The sequence below is a fragment of the Otolemur garnettii genome, unplaced genomic scaffold (assembly GCF_000181295.1).
Source record: "Otolemur garnettii isolate 467f Iridium unplaced genomic scaffold, OtoGar3 scaffold00051, whole genome shotgun sequence".
In the NCBI taxonomy this organism is placed as follows: Eukaryota; Metazoa; Chordata; class Mammalia; order Primates; family Galagidae; genus Otolemur; species Otolemur garnettii.
In genome coordinates, this window is record NW_003852446.1 from 2,534,609 (window position 1) to 2,553,715 (window position 19,107).

Sequence of the window (19,107 nt, forward strand, 5' to 3'; positions counted from 1 at the left end):
TAGAAAAGTTGTAATAATAGTACCAGGAAATCCTATATACTCTTTATGTAGATTTACTTAACACTTGGTACATTTGCCTTATGATTTTTCTCTCCTTCCATATATATATGTATTTTATATATAGGTATCTGTATACATTGATTTCTATATGCTTTATTTTGAGACAGAGTCTCACTCTGACACCCTGGGTAGAGTGCTGTGGCGTCATACCTCACAGCAACCTCCAACTCTTGGCCTTAATTAAATGATCCTCCTGTCTCAGCCTCCTGAGTAACTAGTACTACAGGTGCCTGCCACAATGCCCAGCTAATTTTTTCATTTTCAGTAGACGGGGTCTTGCTTTTGCTCAGCTAGTCTCAAACTCCTGAGCTCAAGTGATCCTCCTACCTTGGCCTCTCAGAGTGCTAGGATAGTAGATGTGAGCTTTCAGGCCCCGCCTGAAAGCCTCTATTTTAAATTCAGTTAAATATCGGTAAAAATATTTAATATTGGGATTGTGATAGTTATCATTTTTTCTTGTCATATTATCATAATTATAACTCTGTCAAGGTAGAAACCTGAAGGAAAGAAGGAACGTTTTGTTTTCTTTGCTTTCGTGTGGACGATGGGTTGTCCAAATAGTAGGAGGTTTAGCTTTTGGGCTTGTTTTGGATTACTGAGCACCATCCTTCCAAAATGATTTTCCTAAAGCTTTCCCAGCCATCTGGCATGAGCACAGAAGACCTTTTACTCAATAAAAGTAAGCTAATAATAATAACAAGTTGAAACATCTTGATAATAAATATATTTGTACAGCTTTTCAAATCCCAGGTTATTGAAATTCTGTCAGCCTTGGCAGCTTTCCACGTTCCTTCTGTGCCCGTGTATTTTCTCTTTTTCTTGAGCTGCTCCTGCTGACTTCAAAGGGATGCTCTGAGTGTGAAAAGGAGGAGCAGTTTTGATGGGATACTGAACTGGTGGGGTAAGGTTTGGGTTCAGTTACAGTGATCCTCAGAAGATTTTGGAGGAAGGAGGGCACGACATCCTAGCCTCCATTTTATATGTTAAGGAAGAAGAGGCGTAAAAAGATCCCGTGGTTTTTCTTAATGTCAGCATCTGATTCTCTACCCTTTCACCCTAGTAATGATTGAGTGTATTCCTTAGACAAGAGAACAGTAGTAGAGCTGGATCTTTTCATGATCCTGTATTTATTATTTGTAGTACTTGGTCTTTAAAGTAGGAAAAACGATGGTGATTCTAAGCAGAAGTTGTGGGGCATTTAATAACATGTGAGGCAAAATTAGGAGGAAAGATGAGAAACCAAGTGTCTCCTAGCTTCTAACACCTTATCTTCTGTGGTGTAAGTTAATAAATAATCAGATTTTAATGCAATAAAAAAGGATATTTCTGGTAGGTTTTGCCTAATTTCAGATCGCTGTTTGTGACAACTTACTAAATTTGCCAAGTGTTTGTAAACATATCCTAGGTCAGGGTTTTGAGTCCCCATGAGCAATTCCCTGGAATTATTTTGAATGCTCAGATCACAGGTTTTCTCCTATACCAGATACTGTATTACCTAGCACCTCAAGATTCTTTATAGGGTGTCAAATATGTGGGAGGATTTAAACAAATTCTCTTAAATGCTTCATGGAGTAAGATGATCCAATAAGAACTGAATGTTTTCAATTAGGATGTTTCCATGGATACCATTAAGTGTGCCAAAATTCATAGCCACAAGAGGTTTTTACTTACTCAATATTGATTAAGAAATCTGAGAACAATCTCAAAAACTGTAGGATGTATTTGGAGGATAAATTCTGGGGATAGTATAAAATTTTCTTTCTCTGCCATGGTTAAGGCCTAGTCCAGAAAAATTCTGGGCAGTAAGCCAAATCTAACACTAGGATTCACGTAGAGAATGTCCAGAATAAAAGTGAACACAGGTCATTTGTTTTATCCCTGGTGTATTTATTAACATTTATTTAATGTTATTTATTACTTACATTATGTTATTTATTAACATTAACTTTCTTATGGGATGAGTACAAGGCATGGGCAGCAGAAGAAATAGAATTACAACCCTTTGTATCTTTGTCATTTCAAAGAACACACTGTAAATACTGTCTACAGACGTCTTGAAATTCACATTACTCTGGGAAGGATTTACCTCTTAGGTTATTACCCATTTTTTTAAACATTTCAGTTTTCTTATCCTGGGTTCTTAGATCTCTATGGGATCTGCAGATAGAATTCAAGGGGACCCTGACCTTGGATGGAGAAAAAAGTAATTTTATTTTGACTAACCATGGATAGTTCACATTTTCATCAATTAATCAATGCAAGCAACAGATCACAGTATTCTTAGCCCCTCCTGTGACTTTGTTGTTGTTATGAATAATGCTGTTGTGAATGTTAATGTACATGTTTTTATGTGAACTTTTAGAAACTGTTCATTTCCATAGGATGGAAAATGTTAATGTAGAGAAGGTATTGATTTTTTGTGCATGTGTTGGGTAAACATTTTTTGGGGGGGGAGGGTAAATGTGGATTGAATTTTGGTTTTATAGGTTGTGTCAAATCTTTCTTTGTGTATAAAATGTTAGGGGTTGATTATGACCTAAAAATTCACTGTTCCTTTCTGGCTATCAACTTTGGCCATGGGTTTGCTGTGGTCAGTGGCCTCTGAGGGAAAGTGATGTGTGCTTTCTTTCAGACAGAAGCTCTAAGAGCTAGGCTGTAGTTTGTCTCATCTCTTTTCTGCCATGATAACCAGTAATGTTCCAGACAGACATAGCTCCATCAGCCTGGGTACCAGAATTAAAATCATGTTGGGCAGAGCTCTTAATAGATTTTGTTGCATGAGCCTGGAAGAAAATTATTTAAGCCACTAAGATTCGGTGACTGTTTGACTCTTTAACACAATGGTCCTCAAGCTGTGGCAATTTTGTACCCTTAGCCTGAGACATCTGACAATGTCTGGAGACATTTTTTCGTTATCAAAACTGAGTGCTATTGGCATCTAGTGGGTAGATGCTGCTAAACATCTCACAACGCACATGAAAGCCCCCCAGCAAAGAATTATCTGGTCTAAAAATATTAATGATGCTGAGATTGAGAAACTCTGTTTTAGCATAACCCAGTTTATCCTGATTAAGACACGGGTATTGAGAAAATTAAATGGAAAAAATATTATAAAACAAGCTTGGGTGGCACCTGTGACTCAGCGGGTAGGGCGCTGGCCCCATATACTGATGGTGGCAGGTTTGAACTCGGCCCTGGCCAAACCGAAACAAAAGGATAGCTGGGCGTTGTGGTGGGTGCCTGTAGTCCCAGCTGCTGTGGAGGCTGAGGCAAGAGAATCGCCTGCGCCCAGTAGTTGGGCATTGCTGTGAGCTGTGTGACACCAGGGCACTCTACTGAGGGCGATAAAGTGAGACTGTCTTTACAAAAACAAAAACAAAAACAAAAAACCCCCCCAAGCTTACAGGGTGGCCATTTGGGGTAACTATGTGGCAGAGCTCGGCAATAACTCTGGGGTCTTCCTTTGTATCTGTGGGTCTTTTCCGACTTCCCCAGTGTTCAATATTCAGTTTATTTTATTTTTATTTTTTGGCTGGGGCTGGGTTTGAACCCACCACCTCCAGCATATGGGGCTGCTGCCCTACCCTTTTGAGCCACAGGTGCCGCCCCTCACTTTAATTTTAATTGTGTTCATAAATCAAGGCTCACTTTTAGAAAAATCATTTACTCCTTATAAAAGTGAGGGAATTGACATTAAGTACTTATTTGTTATAAGGATGTTTATATATTTTTAATTTTTTATAAATACTCCAGGAATCGATACCTATTTTTTATTTTGTTTTGATGAAGAAATTGAGGCACAAATGTTAAATAATTTGACCAAGATCATATGGCTTATAAGTCGTGGGCTTAGGAATTTGAAGCATGTCTATTTGCCTCCAGAACTCTGTTCTTCCATACTGCTGTATCACATCTTTTGCATTGGTTTCAAAATAAGGAAATGAATGCCATGCCTGATTTGTAATAGTTATGTGTTTTATTAGTTATCTATTGCTTTGTAACAAATTCCTTAAAACTTAGCCCTTTGAAACACCAGTTACTGTCTCACATAGTTTCTGAGAATCAGGAATCCAGGAGAAGCTAAGCTGGATGGTTCTGGCTCGTGGTCTCCCTTGAGGTTATAGTCAAAGTATCTTCCAGGGCTGCCTCTGAAGGCCTGATTAGAGCTTCATGATCCACTTTCATGATGGTACATTCACATAACTGTTGGGAGGGGCCTCAGGTCCTCACTATGTGGGCCTATCCTGGAGTGTCTTCATGACATGGCAGCTGGCCCTCCCTTAGAGTGAGGGATCTGAGAGAGAGATCAAGACAGAAGCCGCATATATTTTATAGCTTAGCATCAGAAGTCATAGATTATCACTTTTGCTCTATCCTATTGGTCACATAGACAACCTGGATGCAGTGCAAGGTTGTCATGAATAATAGGAGGTAGAGATTGTTGGGAGCCACCTTGGAGGGTAGTTATCACGTTTCAGTGATCTCCATTTCTTCTAGTTGCAAATGATCACATAGTTACAAGTGATCCTCATTTCCCATAGTTAAAAAATTATCTTTGTATTTCCTTTTCAAATGTAAAAATTCCAAACACCTATTTTATACTTTAAGATACTCAAATCACTTACAATGTGAATGAAAATACAAATTTGCTTTTGTAAATATTTAGTGAATGTGTAAAGTACAATATAAAAGCTGCTGTGAAAATGCTTCACTTGGGGGATTTCTTTCTTTTTTTTGAGACAGAGTCTTACTATGTCGCCCACGGTAGAGTGCTGTGGCGTCACAGCTCACGGCAACCTCAAACTCTTGGGCTTAAGCGATTCTCTTGCCTCAGCCTCCCAAGTAACTGGGACTACAGGTGCCCACCACAATGCCCGGCTACTTTTTTTGTTGCAGTTGTCATTGCTGTTTAGCTGGTCAGGGCTGGGTTTGAACCCACCAACCTGGGTGTATATGGCTGGTGCCCTACCCACTAAACTATGGGTGCTGCCCCGGGATTTGTTTTTTAATGGGCTGGACTAGCAGAGGCTTCTTGAGTCCTAAGAAGTTTAGACTGATGGTGCTTTTCTTTTCCCCTCCTGGAAAAATGTCCTCATACCAAACACTGAATTCTTTATTTTCCAAAATCCACTCAGTGTCTTCACTTTTTAGTCACTGATTTGACGTGCTTGAATGCCAGTGTATAGGGTGAATGGTAGATGCAAGGACTGGTGGTTTCCACAGCGACTTCTTACAAGAGCCCTTCCTTTTCTTGTTCATCTCTCTCTCTTTTTTTTTTTTTTGTGACAGAGCCTCAAGCACTGTAGAGTGCTCTAACATTACAGCTCACAGCAACCTCCAACTCCTGGGCTCAAGCGAGTCTCCTGTCTCAGCCTCCCGAGTAGCTGGGACCACAGGCACCCGCCACAATGCCTGGCTACTTTTTGGTTGCAGCCTTCATTGTTGTTTTGGGGAGCCGAGGCTGGATTCAAACCTGCCACCTTAGGTGTATGTGGCTAGTGCCTTAGCCACTTGAGCCACAGGCGCCGAGCCTCGTTCATCTCTTGTTGAGAGAAATTCCCTGTCCAGTTATTGTGTGGCACTCATCAGTTCAAGTGGCTCTGAGTAAGGGGCTTTGTTTTTTTTTGGTTTTTTTTTTGGCCAGGGCTGGGTTTGAGCCCACCACTTCTGGCATATGGGGCCAGCACCCTACTCCTTTAAGTCACAGATGCTGCCCAAGGGGCTTTGTTTAAACAAATTTAGAACTGAGTTTTCCTTATATATCTTTATTTATTTATTTATTTTTTTGAGACAGAGCCTCAAGCTGTCCCCCTGGGTAGAGTGCCATGGCATTACAGCTCACAGCAACCTCCAACTCCTGGGCTCAAGCGAGTCTCCTGCCTCCGCCTCCCAAGTAGCTGGGACCACAGGCACCCGCCACAACGCCCGGCTATTTTTTGGTTGCAGCCGTCATTGTTGTTTGGCGGGTCCGGGCTGGGGATTCGAACCCGCAACCTTAGGTGTACGTGGCTGGCGCCTTAGCCGGTTGAGCCATAGGCGCCGAGCCTATATATCTTTAAGGTTAAATCAGGTTTTCCTGAAACTAGATGATGTTAGCTAGTTTTCTTCCTGAAGCGGTTTAACTATCCTTTCGTTTATTACACTTGGTTTTGTGCTTTGGTGAATAAAAGAAGGGCCATGACTGGGTACAGAGGTCTATGAATTTACTGTGTCTAATCATGCAACCATGAAATCAAAAATGTTTCCACATCAGGAATCAACTCATCACTTTTAACCACTGTCGATTGCATTGGGTTAGAGCTTTGCGCTTCCCACAAGTATTTTCCCTTTTTTTTTCAAAATTGTGTTCAGTTGGATGTGACCGGTTATACGTGGAGACTGGCTCACTCGCACTCTTGATTCTTGTTGTCCCAGTGTCGTGTTTTACTTATACAGTTATAGCTTTTCTTGGCTTTATCTGTTGACTTGAAATCTTGTGCATCATATTTCCTTTCTTAGAGATCAAGAAGACTGAAAAAATATCCATGATTTGAAGAAAATTTGCAAAAGTGAAGAGCCTTGTGAAGGCTTTCCTTTTAATTTTCACTGTCACCAGAATAGGTGACCGCATACTGGGCATACCTGCTTTCTCATTTCACACTACCCAGTGGAGGTGCCCAGATCAATATCAGGCTGGTCACCAAAATTACTTTTGGTTTTAAATGTAGTTGTGTATACAGGTTTTTTACCATGATTAATAGAGGTTATAATAAAAATGAGGTGTGCTCACACAGTTGTCCATGTGGATGGTTGCATGGGGGTGAACTTGTGCTATGATATCTTGAAAGTCAGGAAACTAGAAGTTTTTGTAATTTTAAGTTATCCATTATCAATCCTAAGAATTTTTGACCATTATACATGCATGACTGATGTTATTTTTATTTTATTTTTTTGAAACAGAGCCTCAGGCTGTCACCCTGGGTAGAGTACCGTGGCATCACAGCTCACACAACCTCCAACTCCTGGGCTCAAGCGATTGTCTTGCCTCCGCCTCCCAAGTAGCTGGGACTACAGGCACCTGCCACAATGCCCGGCTATTTTTTGGTTGCAGCCATCATTGTTGTTTGGTGGGCCGGGCTGGATTCAAACCTGTCAGCTCTGGTGTATGTGGCTGGTGCCTTAGCTGTTTGAGCTATAGGCGCTGAGCCTGATTTTAAAAAAAATTTTATTTATTTTTCTTACTTATACATGTGTATATTAGGTTTCCACTTTTGCCTTCACAGAATTAAAAAGGCTAAATTTAATGACAATAACAATATTTAACATAAGGACTGAGAACAAAAACCTCATAAATAACGAATGAAGATAAAGACATTCAGAAAAGAAATCAGACGATTGCTGCAACGAAATATTAAGCAATAATAATAGTAATAATGCAAAGAAAGTAACATTCACATCTGATATTTTTTTTGATGTGAGGTTTTTGAGAGCAATCTTTTAGAAAAGGGGCCAGGGTGAAAATAAGAGTAATTATGAAAATCCATTTCAAAGATTAACTATGCTGTGTATCATCACTGAAAATTTTTTTTTTTTAGACAGAGTTTCACTTTGTCACCCTTGGTAGAGTGCTGTGGCATCATAGCTCACAGCAACCTCCAGCTCTTGGGCTTAGGTGATTCTCTTGCCTCAGCCTCTTGAGTAGTTGGGACTACAGGCGCCCACTACGACACCCAGCTATTTTTTTTGTTGCAGTTTGGCCAGGGTTGGGTTTGAACCCACCACCCTTGGTATATGGGGCAGGCGCCCTACTCACAATGCGACTTTTCTATTGTGTTTTTATCTTTGGGACTCGCATTCTGAAGAGCTGACTTTTATTTTGAAAAATCTAATGTGTGTCAGCTATGTCAGCTCATGAGCATGTTTTCATCTGTGCATCATGTTATATTGAGACTTGGATGGAATGTAAATCTTTTACTGGCCTAAATCTGAGTCTAATCCTCTGCATGGCTTTGGTAGAAAATCAATTTCCTCTGCTCTGTCAAGATTTTTTAGGTCAGTGCTCTTTGGAAGTTTCCCAATTCTCTTAGATTAAAATAGATTTTGTTTCTGTGCTACATACTAGTATTAGTTAGTAGGACACTGAGATCTAGAAAGTGAGAAAGCAGAGGCTGACAAGACATCCTTGAGTTCTTCCAGTTCAGTTAACTTGTTGGTACACTGCACCTTTGAAGAGCCAAGGAGTTTGTATGCTTTCAAAGGGATCATTTGGGGAATAATTGTAAATGACACTTACAGGTACAGCCATGTACTTAATTTTAATGAGTTCCAATTGGTGACTTGCTTACTAGAAGTGAATGGAAAAGAGAAGAACTACTACTCATGCCCTACTGAGTCCATTTCATTAACATGGACTATTGAAAGTTGGGTGACTAACTTGGACTTACTCAGTTTTAGCACTGATAGTCTCAAATCCCAGGAACTCACTTAGTCCCTGGCCAGCCAAGATGATTAGTTACTGTAGCAGTGAAAAACAGGGGCATGAATGGTTTGGAACTGGTAGTACTCACAGATATATATATATATATATTTGGCTGGGGCTGTGTTTGAACACGCCACCTACGGCATATGGGGCTGGCATCCTACCCTTTTGAGCCACAGGCGCCACCCTACTCACAGATATTTTAAGGGGGGGTTATTATAGACAATGGAAAGAGAAGAAGTGGAAGTTTTTCTGCATCTTGTTCCTAAGATGATGTGTGTAGGGGATGTTTTGGTAAATTATTAGTATTAATGTTTATCTTTCTACTGGATAATACAAAGATCTTTAACTCTACTTATCTTTTCTCCTAACTTATGTTATTATTGCCCTGTATTTTAGTACTGTGTATTAAACTCTACAAGACATCATTTTATGCAGGTATTTTTTCTTTTTCTATTATTTTATTTTTATTGTACATATATTACAAAATACATCATACATATGTGCATTAAAATGTATATTTATAGTCTAAGAGTAAAACCACATGGGTGTCAGCCATTCTGGTTGACAAATATATTATAGGCATTGTTTATTTAGATCAGAGTTTAGTGAACTTATTCTGTAAGGCCAGATGGTAAATATTTTAGTCTCTGCAGGCCATATGAGCTCTGTCACAACTACTTAACTCTGCTGTTTTAGTGCCAAAGCAGCCATAGATAATATGTAAATGATTGTACATGCCTGTGTTCCAATAAAATTTATTTATAGAAACAGGCAATGGGCCAGATTTGGCCTATAGGTCTTAGTTTGCCAACTGCTAATTTAGATTTATCTACATATATATTTCTTTATTTTTTTTTCCTTTCTTGCTATATTCTTGGGGTTCTATCTGGGATCATTTTCAAGGCAAGGATATCTATTCCCAACACTATTTTGTGTTGGAAATTCTAGCCAGTGCAATAAGGCAAGAAGGGGAAAAAAGGAATACAGAGTAGAAAGGAAAAGATAAAACTGTCCCTATTTTAAGATGATACAATTATCTACATAGAAAATCCCTAGGAACCTGTAGAATAAGTAGAACTAATAAATGAGTTCAACAAAGTTAAAGGATACAAGATAAATAGACAAAAAATGAATTGCATTTCATGAACATGTGAGCCCTGAAATTAAAAATAGAATACCATTTATACTCACTCAAAAATACTTACAGATATAGCTAATAAAGCATGTGCAGGATTGGTATACTGAAAACTACACAGTGTTGATGAAGGAAATCAAAGATATAAATAAAAACATACCATGTTCATGAATTGGAAGGACTCAACATAGTAAAGATATCAGTTCGCTCCCAAATTGATACACAGGTTTGATGTCATTCCTATCAAAATCCCAATAAGATTTTTATATATGTATAGATGTGATTCTAAAATTTATATGGAAAGTCAAAGGAACTAGATTAGCTGAAACAATTTTGAAAAAGAAGACCAAAGCAGGAGGAATCTGTCAGATTTTAAGTCTTATTTCATAACTACACTAATCAAGGCTGCATGGTATTGGTGGAGGGATACATACATAGAGCAAAGAACCTAGAAATAGACCTATACAAATATGTTCAATTATTTTTTGACACAATTGCTAAAGCAATTAAGTGGAAAAGGAGAGATACTTTTCAACAAATGGTGCTGGGTCAATTGAGTATTAGTTAGTAAACAAACAAACCCCCCTTGACCTAAATCTCACACTTTCTACCGACAATAACCAAAAATAACTCAGAATAGATTATCAACTTCAATGTAAAACATAAAACTAAAAAAATAATTGGAGAAAATTTTTAGGACCTAAGGCTAGGCAAGGTTCTTTCATGTGACAACAAAAGTGTAATCTATAAAAGAAAAAAATTAATGAATTGGATTTCAACAGATTAAATACATTTACTATGAGAACAACTTCATAAAAGGATAAAAAGACAAACTACAGAGTGGGAGGAAATATTGGCAAACCACATATCTGGCAAAGGACTAGTATCTAGAATTTATAACTAACTTTCCAAATTCAACGGGAACACACCAAGCAGTCCAATCAGAAAATGGACAAATGAGGGACATTTCATTGAAAAGGATATGCAGGTGGTAAATAAGCCATGAAAAGGTGTTCAACAGCATTAGCCATTAGGGAAATGTAAATTAAAACCACAGTGATAAATCACTACACACCTATCAGAATGGCTAAAATAAAAACAGTGACATCATCAAATGCTAGAGAGGCTATAGAGAAACTGGATCATTCATACTTTGCTGAAGGGAATGTAAAATGATACAGCCTGTCTGGAAAAGTTGGGCAGTTTCTCAAACACCCTGAACATGTACCTACCACATGACCTAGGAAGTGCACTTTTGGGTATTTATCCCAGAGAAATGAAGAGTTATGTTCATGTAAAAACCAGTACATGAACGTTTATAGCAGCCTTATTCATAGTAGCCCATAGCTGGAAACAACACAGATATCCTTCAGTGGGTTTAAAAACGTTTTTTTAATCTTTAATTTTTAAATTTCGGAGTAATATGAGGGTTCAAATGATTACGTTACAATGTGTCCTGTACCCAGGAGGTGTGCCATATACCCTTACATCGTGCCCATTAGGTGGGAGCACATCAATCCCCTTCCCTCCTTCCTTCTCCCCCCCACTTTCCCCCCTCCCCCTAACTTGAATTAAATTGAGTTTTTCTCTTGTGCCTTCAGTGGGCTTTGTTTTGTTACGAAGCAGAGCTGTTTGGGGGCATGTGAGGCCCTATGCATAGGTATATGATTGACTCTTTTCCTCAAGTGCTTCTAATTTGGGATGCTTTTCATTGTGTGTCCTTTGACTTTTGTTAGACACAAAACTAGTTATTTTCATTTTAGTTTCAAGATTTTTACTGAGCATAGTTAATTTTTTTTTTTTTTTTGGCAGTTTTTCGCTGGGGTTGGGTTTGAATCTGCCACCTCCGGCATATGGGGCCGGTGACCTACTCCTTTGAGCCACAGGCGCCGCCCAGCACAGTTAACTTTTAGGATCTCGTTTTGTTTCAGTGAGTTTTCACCTAGGGGCTGGAGTATCTGGACACTAGACTTGTTTTTCTCCAAGTAATGTTTCCCTTTGCCTGTGTGATAGAGATGTCTAGTTATCCCCTGATAGTCATTCTCTTTGTCTTTGAGGTAGAAACTCCAGTTTTGAGCTGAGCACCCAGCTCTCCAGTGTAAAGGTCGGACTTACCAGATTTTTTTGTAACTAGGTGTGGCTGTGTGATCAAGTATAAGCCTTCTATTATAAGTAAGCCCTCAAATACAAATACATGGAGCTGTCATTTTGCTTTAACAAACATGGAGTGAATAGGTAAAATACTTTATATAAAGCTGTGTGTTCTGGGTTGAATGGTGTCCCTACAAAAAGAAATGTTGAAATCCTAACCTCCAGTCCCTTAGAATGTAAGTTTATTTGGAGAGTCTTTGCAGATGTAATCATGTTAAGATTTTACTGGAGTAGGGTGGGTGTCTAATCCAATATGACTGGTATCCCTATTAGAAGATGGTCATGGGAAAACATAGACACACAAGACAATGCCATGTGAAGATGAAGATTAGGGTGATGCACCTACAAATCAAGGAATGCCTGGGGCTGTGAGAAGCTAGGAGACAGGCATGGAGCTGACTTCTCTCTTAGCACCCTCGGAAGGAACCAACCCTGCAGACACCTTGCTTTTGGGCTTTTGGCCTCCAGAACTGAGACAGTAAATACATTTCTGTTGTTCTAAGCCACCCAATTTGTAGTCCTTTAATATAGCAGCCATAGTGTATAGGAAACCAATACACTATGTTTTTGGAATTCTTTTGGAGGTGCTATGGTTTGGATATTTATGTCCTCTCAAAATTCATATGTTGAAACGTAACCTCTGCTGCAATAGCAGTAAAAAGTGAGGTCTTTAGGAGGTGATTAGGTCATGGGGTTGGAGCCTTCATGGTGGGATTAATGTTCCCTTAAAAGAGGCCTGAGCCAACTTGTTTCCCTCTTCCATTGTGTGAGGTCATAGCAAGAAATTCCATCTATGAGGCAGAAAGTGAGCCCTCAGCAGACACTGAGCTGGCACTTTGATCTTAGACTTTCCAGCCTCCAGAACTGTGAGAAATGAATTTCTGTTGTTTATAAATTAGCGAGTCTAAGGTAGTTTGTTCTAGCAGCCCGAATAGAATAAAATGGGGTATTTTGAAAAATGAGCAGAGGCTTCTTAATCTGAGTCCTGAGACACGTGGACTGACTGTGCCTTTTTTTCCCCTGGAAAATCTCACTGTACCAAACATAGATATTCTTCATTGCCCCAAAGCCCCATCCAGTTTCCTTGTGTTTTTATTGCTGATTTGATGCGCTTGAATGCCAGCCAGAGTATAAGGTGAATGGCACATACACGGACTGGTGGTTTCCATGGAGACTTCTTGTAAGAGCCCTTCCTTTCTCAAGTTGTCTAGGAAACATCTAGTTTCAATTAAATAAATGTTTGTGGGGTCTGCCAATTTGAGTGGCTCTTGGACGGGGACTTGATTAAACCTCTTAAAGATCCTAATAAAGAAATTCAGAGCAGAGCTTTTTTAGATTTCCTTAAAGTTATGTAAGATCTTTCTTTAACTTAGAGATGTTAACTAGGCCTTTGTATGAAGTGACCAGACTATTCATTCACATGCAGAAAATGTTGGTTTTGAGCTTTGGAGGAAGAAAACTGAGGTTCAAAGAAAGAGAAGGCTAAAGCCAGAGACTAGGTGTCATATGCCACGTGACTATAGTCCATGCTTTTTAGCATATCCTGGTAGGAGAGAACCAACTGGTCTGACTTGTACAAACTGTTGCAGGGTGTCCAACCTTTTTTTCCCTGTACCACACATTGGAAGGAGTTATCTTTGGCTACACTTTAAGTACACACACACTAATGAAAGCCAATTACCAAAAAAAAAAAAAAAAAGTCCATGCATACTTTTTGTCATATGTGACACTGCAGATAAGCAAACAATGTCCTCACAAAATTACCCTGCAGCCTGTGGGCCACAGGTTGGACACATCTAGCCCTTTATAGGCTGCAGAGCTCACTGGCTGAGCACTATGTGTATGGCTTCTGGTTAGCTATTGAATCAGTGGCTGGAGTTAGTGGTAGTGGATGGAAATGCTGGTAAGAGCACAGATTCTAGGTATAACCAATTCTAATAAATGGGGATTCTGTAGGTTTGTCTCTTTGGTGAAGCTTTGCCATTATGTTCTGTATCAAACAGCTGTGTTATATTTCAGAATGTCCACAGTATTTTGAAACTTCCCATCAACAGGTGAAGTCTGTTTCTTCATCCTTAGGATCTTGGCTGGCCTCGTGACTTGGCTGAATACAGTAGAAGTGGCCATGTGTAGGTTTGGGGGCTAGATGTGAGGAAGCATTTCAGTTTCTTACACTTTGGCAGCTCTGCCACCACGTGGCTGGCCTGCTGGGGGAAGACAGACCATGTGGAGGAAAATGGAGGCGCCCAGCTCACCCTATATAGCCAACCGCAGAAGTGTAAGCGCGTCTCACATGGGATCAGTGGTGCCTAGCCTACATCAGTACAATTGGCCAGCTGAACTCAGCCCAAATTCCTGACACCCCAGAATTATGAACTAAATAAATGTTGTTGCTTTAAGGCACTTAAGTATTGGGGTGGTTTGTTAGCAGCAATAGCTAATTAATACAACCAAATTTGGAAACTCTGGAATGATCAAAGCTTTTCTTTGACCTGTCCTCTATATAACTCAGGAGTTTTGGTAACAGCGCTGTTAGTAACAGAATTTGCCTATGACTAACTTAAGCAGAAAAGGAATTTAGTGGCAGGATAGTGGTTAGCTCAGTCTTTCTCCAGGAAAGCTGGGGATAAATCTTGAAAGGTGCCCAACTGGGAGGCAGCATTGCCAGAACTATAGCCAGATCATGCCTCATAATTGATTCCATGAGGATACATATACTGGAACCACTGAATATTGGATGCCACCACAACCATTGCCTGCGCTGGATGTCAGTGTGGGGCTGCCCCTGGAACTGGATGTTGCTACTGTCACCAGGAAACAATCATCTACTATTTCTGCTGCTTGTAGCACTCCCTACTATTCAAGCTTACGTTCTATACTCACACCCCGATTTGAGAAGAAATCAGAAAAGAATCTGACATTTTTAGCATATTTAGCTGAAAAGCAGTGGAAAATTTCATAAACACTGGCAAGAGGTTCTGATGCTGGGCAGCCAAAAGAGAATGACAGATGTTCATTAGTTTCTATTCTGTACTCTGGTTGGCTCAATTGTTTATAGCACAGTTATGATGAAGCCAGCTTTGTGGTTTATTCCTCGGTTCTACTGAGAGAAAATAGTTCTGGGGCCGTCCCCCTCACACCTGTTCCCTCTCTCACAGATGAGTGCTCATAGCTGTTTGGAAGGCCAGGAGATAATGTGGCCTAACTTGCATGTGTTTCTGGCTACCAAGGTACAGAGAGTGCTTGCTTTTTAGTTGGTGGGCCCCAAGAGTCTCCATTAATGGCCATAATGTGCCACCTCAGAGAACTGAATGAATGGCATTTTAGTGAACCTAAGGAGTTGGCTAATTGTGCAGTGAATTTGGTTCTTGTGACATTTATAATACAAACTGTTGGGCAACAAGAGGTTTCAATTCAGATGGTTTCTCATTTTTTTCAGCATTTCTTTAATAATTTCTCTGAACCCTCAACTTTCTAGTTGCAGAATCATCTGTGTAGGATTAGTTTTAATATTAGAAATAATACATATAAAGAAAAAAGAATGATGCCTGGTGGGTGTGTAGTAGGTGTTCAATAAATGTTTATCATTTTCCTCACACTTCTTAGATGCCCACACCCTTATCAGATTAGAAAATCTTTGAGGAAAGGGCTTGCTCTTTCTTTGTCAAATCTCTCAGTTGTTAAATCTCTAAGTGTGGCTTGTGACAGTGAACTGTACTTGGGGTGGAACATCTCTTGGGAGTAATTAGGACCTAGATCTAAGCTCATCCACTGTGGTGGGGCTGTCAAGTTAGGGGGAAGGGAGATTGTCTTAGATAAGTTAATGGAAACTCTAAGAAGATGGAACAGTGTCTACAAGTGACTCAAGGCAGGGGAGAAGAGACCTACCCGGGTCCTAGGGATGTCCCTCCTGGCAAGCATAGCAGCAGGCGGCAGGAGATTTAAGAGCAGAGAACGTTTTGGGACTTGGGCATCAGCAAGTTATCAGCCTGGCAAGTAGCTACTTCTTACTGTGGAGTCTGCTGTTCTTTGCTCCTAAAGCAGCGGGATGGATGCTTCCTTTGTGCCTCAGTGATTTGCCCCATTACCTTCTTACCTTCTCCTCACCCTTGAGATGTGAGATCCCAGTTTCTTCCCAGGCAGGTGTCAGCCCTGAGGCACTCCTAACCCTGGGCAGCCTGGGAAGCCATGACGTTGGCTTGCCAGAGAAAGCCTAGTTTACAGAAGTCATGAGATCATAGTCATCAAACTCCATCACTACCTAGAATTATTCCTCATTCCAAAAAACAATCTAGGTGCAAAATAAAAATAATCTGTAGAATCGTTGGACATGAGCTCCCACTTCTGAGGAATTTAGCACCCATGGTCCTCTGCCAGTTCCCTAATAGCAGAGGAGAGAGTACACCATGGTAGGTAGGATTTCTTTGTATTCTCATCTTTGAAAACCGTGCTAATTCATGTTTGATTTCTAAAGACATCTCTGTATGTTAATATAAACAAGCTCCCCCAAGGCTGAGCAAGTTCAAAGTTCTGGGAGGATTTGTTATATTTTTCTTTGACTTCATGGAATTGGGTTCTATTTCATGCTATCCCTGTGATCAGGCAGTGTCTCTGATCCTTTAAGACTTAAAAAAAATATGTTTGTTTGCATAGGTTGATAGTGTCACATGGTTCACTATTCAAAGGTAGAAAACATTGTATGTAAGGGTTCTCTTCATGCCAAAAAGAGTTATAACACAGTAGGCAAATTTAATTTATTCCATGAGCCTTCTTAGTTGGAAATCAATGGGATGGGTGCCATAGGGAATACAAAGATGATTTTTTAAAAGGCAGGACTTGCCTTCAAGAGACTTACAGTCTTGTAGGGGGAAATAGCAGATGGATTGAAAATCATTATAAACAGTAGAAGTGTTATGTACCTATAATAATTAAAAATAAAAAATTAGGATAGAATAGGTAAGAGATAGAGGGATAGGTTGAAACTATGGTTTTAGATTTCACCCATAGAATTTTTTAAATAAAATGTTTGGATCTCAAAAAGCCTTGGTCTCTGTCTAGTCTGAATGCTTCATTCTGGGAGATGAGACTCAAGACCAAGGGAAGTCAGGTGCCCTCCCCACTGTCACCCAGCTAGACAGTGCTACCTTTGACAGGGTACCTAGTTTTTATAAAGCAAGATACTGCCTTGTTCTGTGTTGACAACTTAGAGGAAAAAGCACCATTTGTGAGTTAAATCTGGGCTTGGTGATTAGAGGCCCCTGAAGCTTGGTTCTGTTGGGCACTTTGTTTTGAAATTGTACTTAGAGCAGATGGGGCAGGTGAAATGGGGTTAGGCTATGTCTCTTACTCTTTATAGCTTTTCTAAATTTATTTTAAAAATGATAACACAGCCGTCTAATTAAAAAATCAAAAAGTACAAAATTATGTACAGTAATTTCTTTCCTCCCCCTGTGCTCTAGCCACTTGGTTTTTATCCATGGAGGCAGCTGGCAGCCAATTTTGTTAGCTTCAATTTCCAGAGTTAGCTTATGAACATATAAATAAATGCATCTGTGTTCCACCCACTTTTAAAAGAAATGACACTTACTATACCAGTCTCTGTGCACCTAGCTTTTTTCTTTTTCACGCTTTCCATATTGGTACATAAAGAGCTTCTTCATTCTTTGTTAGTTGGTGATTTTTATGGTGAAGGACTGAATTCACTCTGGATGGGAAGTGGAATTTATAATATATGAAATTTCTGTATGCAGGCTTTTCAAAAGATGATGGACAGGCAAAGATGTATGCAAATGTCCTCTAGAGCTGCCTAGAATTATATTATGTGCATCAGACACAATTGATTAAACTTGTATCTTAGATTGTGGACCTCTAGTGTTTTCCAATGTGTGTCTTACACAATACCGTGTTGAATGATCATATACATATGTCATTTTGCTTATATAAAATGGAATATAAATTTCTAGAGGTGGAGTTGCTAGATAAAAAGGCAAATTGTAATTCTTGTGTATATTGCCAAATGGTCTCTGGATGTTGTACAGATCTGTCCTTCCGCTAGCAATGTATAAGTTCTTGATTTTTTTCCCCCTCTAAACAAATCTTTGTTTCCATCTGAGCCACAGTGGCAGGCTGGGTCTTCTTCACTACTGGGATGAATATTGGGCTTTGGGCCAACAATGCTGAGAAACTGGATCTGGGCCATAACCTTTGCCAATACAGTCTGTATTTAGCATCTGGGCTGGATTTGACCTACGGTTTATTATACCCTTCCATCCTTAAATTAAATGGCATCTTGGGTGGACCTAAAAGATAGTGCAGCTTCCAAAATTGATTTGCAACATACATGTTGGGAGATCTTGGATCATTATGTGTTCACAAATGCATAAACACATTTTCAAAGGATAGTTCTGAAGATGTATGACACCTTTTCTCTTTAAAAATAAAAAAGAAAGTCTGATTTTTCGTGTGTGAACTATTGCATAGATTTTGCTCATATCTGAAATATGGCATCCAGTTGCCCCCATTGGTTGCTGCGGAAGTTTATAGTAATGTAGGAAGCTCCTGTTAGAAAGCTTCTGAAAAATTTAAATATATGTAAATGAGTGAAAAATGGAGGCTGGGGAAGAGGGCGAATACATATGTTTTCTCTTCTTCTAATGGCAGTATTCACTCTTTTTTAAAATTTATTTTTATTTTTATTTTTTATTCACTCTTTAAGTTAGCATTTATCTAGTGCAGCTGATTCTTTCAAGAAAATACCCTTTCTGAAAAAAAAAAAAGGAAAATACACTTTCTGCATGGCTATTGAGGGAATCTGAAAAGATATATAAAGTTTAGCTCAGGGAGGCAGCATATTGTTATGCCGGGGTTAGCAACCTTTTCTACAAAGGGCCAGATGGTATTTTAGGCTTTGCAGGCCAGGAGGCAAAAATCAAGGATACTATATAGGTACTTCTATAATACAAACTTTCACAAACTTTTTATTGACAAAATTCAAAATATAGTAATAATTGAGTACTTTTTTGGAAATAGAGGTCTACTTATAGGAAGAATGGAATTCTTATTTGGGGGATAACATTTTGCTTAACATGGGATTCAAAGTTAATATTCCCTGTCATGAAATTGATGGCAAATACTCATCTGTAAAGACTATTTTCAGCTCTTGGGCTGTACAGAACCAGGCAGTGAGCCAGATTTGATCTATGGACAGTAGTTGTCCAACCCCTGATGTAATGGAAAGCCCATGAGCTTTGGACTCAGTCACATGTAGGTTTGAGTACTGGCTCCGAATTTTTTTTTTTTT

At 39.4% G+C, this 19,107-nt stretch overlaps 1 protein-coding gene across 1 annotated transcript in view; it reads left to right on the forward strand.

The window, feature by feature from the left end:
- The first annotated feature begins 911 nt into the window (after positions 1-911).
- The window catches only part of REPS2 (RALBP1 associated Eps domain containing 2), a 184,088-nt gene continuing 165,892 nt past the window's right edge, over positions 912-19,107 (forward strand). Inside the window, exon 1 of the mRNA XM_003791874.3 lies at positions 912-966. The gene's annotated coding sequence lies outside the window, so the exon portion shown is untranslated. The remainder of the gene's footprint in view (positions 967-19,107) is intronic.